General features: G+C 39.1%; 1 long non-coding RNA gene across 1 annotated transcript; it reads left to right on the top strand.

Moving 5' to 3' along the window:
• The first annotated feature begins 741 nt into the window (after positions 1-741).
• On the top strand, positions 742-1,537 carry LOC131378492 (uncharacterized). The gene is made up of 3 exons (XR_009207566.1): positions 742-836; positions 968-1,114; positions 1,224-1,537. It is a non-coding gene; the product is annotated as an uncharacterized LOC131378492 (long non-coding RNA).
• Positions 1,538-2,622: the final 1,085 nt, after the last annotated feature.

The raw sequence follows: 2,622 nt of genomic DNA, 5'->3' as shown, positions 1-2,622 counted from the left end.
TCAAAACCTGTTGTTTAGATAACTGTGGTGTGCTGTCTCCAGACCTCAAAGCCTTTGGAAAAAGAATTGAATGATTCTGCATGAATTTGTCACTGAATTAAGAGGTTAATATTTCAAAAAAAAAACAATGCCCAGCATTTGACCTTTTACGCTGTACTGAAAACAGCAGCCACTTCATATTACCAGCTATGGTGAAACAAAGGTAGAAAAGCACAGAAGCTAAGACCCATTTTAAGAGAAGGCAAGTCATACCTTTAGCATATGGGGCCAAATTTCCCAATTGCTCTTACTCTTCAACAACATAATCAAAACTGAGATAGAGAATCACAGAATCACTTAGGTCAGACAAGACCTCCAAGTTTATCCAATCACAAACCTAAAACTGCCAAGTCCGCCACTAAACCATATTTCTGTGTCCCTCTCCTAGGTGACAATGTAAGATGTGCCCAAAGTATGTATTCTATCACCATCTACATGAGATGTTGAAGCTAGGTTGGGCAGTGTTTCCCTTGCCCCCTCCCTCCAGACTATCTTCTGTTAATGGCCCATCAGTGCCCTGCTGCATGACTCATAGATAACTCCCTCCAGGAGCTATCTCTGTTTAATGGGCAATCAAGGACCCATTGCAAGACTCATAGCATGTTATCAGTCAATTGTGAGATGCTCCACCCAGGGGGAGGAGCCAAGCATTCCCACCTGGATATAATCTGGGATTTGGGACAGCACAGGCAGCCTTACCCACTGGATTCCCAGAGGTCAAGAGCTACCAGACCTTTCTGCAGGAACACTGCTTCAACAAGACCACTTCATCTGGACTGCTACCACCACAGTGTCAGGTTGTATTCTGACTCTATCAGTGATCTTTTGTACTACTGCATTTGTTTTATTTTATTTTACTTTTTTTTTTTTCTTCTCCTATTAAATTATTTTTTCTGACATGGAGTCTCTTGCTGGTTTTGCTTTCAAGCCAGCACAGAGCCACATCTACAAGCCTTTTAAATATCTCCAGGAATGACGACACAGCCTGGGCACCCTGTTCCAATGTTCGACAATTCTTTCCATTTTGAATTTTTTTCTGATATCCAACCTAGAAAAGTCACAGTGAACACATCAGGTATATGAAATACTTAGTCTGGTTAAGATTTGGATAGCTGCTCTTTTATTTTTGCTCTTTTCCAGCAGAAGCAAATTGCTACTAATTTCCTTCTCCTGTTTTCATGCAGCCATCAGAAATGAAACAAGTGGAATGAGAGGAGATGAAAAATCAAGCATATATGTTGTATCCTCCTTTCTGGATCTTCATGAACCCCAGTAATGTGATGTGGAAGAAAAATTTCTATGCAATGAATCTTCTCCTATAGTTTAAGTTGTCAAGTTATCACTGTCAAAAGGAAAAGATCTTATAATTGCTAAAGATATAGAATTTAATTTTCAGAGCAGAATGAAAGACATGCCATTCATGAAAGGCCTTTTCCCTGAGCTTGTTTAAGAAACAATGTCATTGCAAAATGCTGTACCATCTAAACAAAATAACAGAAACACAGTCATATTTATCCAGATCACTTCAAATTTGAGTAAAACTTGGAATATTGAATGTTTTAAGATTTTAATATTATTGTTGCCTTTCAATGTTATGCAAGTTAAACCTTTGGATTAGACAGCTTCATTTTGCCAAAAGAAATAATTCAGAACCTGTGCTCTGCAAAAAATAACTGCATCTTGTGTTTTTGTTTAGGCACAGGATGAGAATTGTACTTTTCAGTATTTCAAACAATGACCTGGTGGTAAAAGGGTTTATGCTCTACAAGAAGATGGGTGATAAATGCAGCAGCAATTTTGTATCAAGTAGAATGGTATGAAATGTGGTTTGGAGTTCCATAAAACAGATGGCAATGCTTCTCCTCATAATAAGCAGTGAAGCTTGCAGCTTCACAATAAGCTTGTGAATTTGCAGCTTGAATTCAGTGTCCAGACCCAGCAGGTCAAGAGGCAGTTGCAATACTGCAATCACAACTGCTCTGCCAAGCGGCTGCATAGAACAAAACTTGTTTCCATCAGCTCTGGGAGAAGCTCCCCAATTTTACAGAGGGCCATAAAAAGAAGTCATATATGAGAGGAAAATGGAGGTTAGGAAAAAAAAAAATGCTAAATTATAAAAAAGAGAAGTCTCTGAGAGACTAATCTGCTTTTCTAAATCACTGGGAGAACCGATGTTTGTAGCCAAGTTGCCGAAGCTCCAGCACTGTGCTGAAGTACTGTGTAATTACTGGGGGATCTCCTAGCTTCAGAGGTGCAGAGCAATATGCATTTATCCTGCTAGTTCTGTCTGGGATGAGAGAGAAACATCTTCTGGGAGATTCTGTCAGAGTGATAAATAACAGAAATAATTTCTAAAACAAAGGAAATTACGGATTTGGTGAAATTTGTTATGTTCTGGATAAAGCAAGTCACTGTGCACTGTTTTATCTATGACTTCAGCTGCTGAACTAGGGCATGTTTTCATGATGTCAGTGCTCTGACTCTCAGTCCCTGTTGCATCTCCTGACTCAATAGCTCCAGAATTTTCTCAAGCCCACTTTAGTGCAGATTTAGGGCTTTAATGGTGGAAATAAATCACAATAA

Source organism: Hirundo rustica, chromosome 2 (assembly GCF_015227805.2).
Source record: "Hirundo rustica isolate bHirRus1 chromosome 2, bHirRus1.pri.v3, whole genome shotgun sequence".
Taxonomy (NCBI): Eukaryota; Metazoa; Chordata; class Aves; order Passeriformes; family Hirundinidae; genus Hirundo; species Hirundo rustica.
This window is presented reverse-complemented; position numbering and strand designations above follow the sequence as displayed.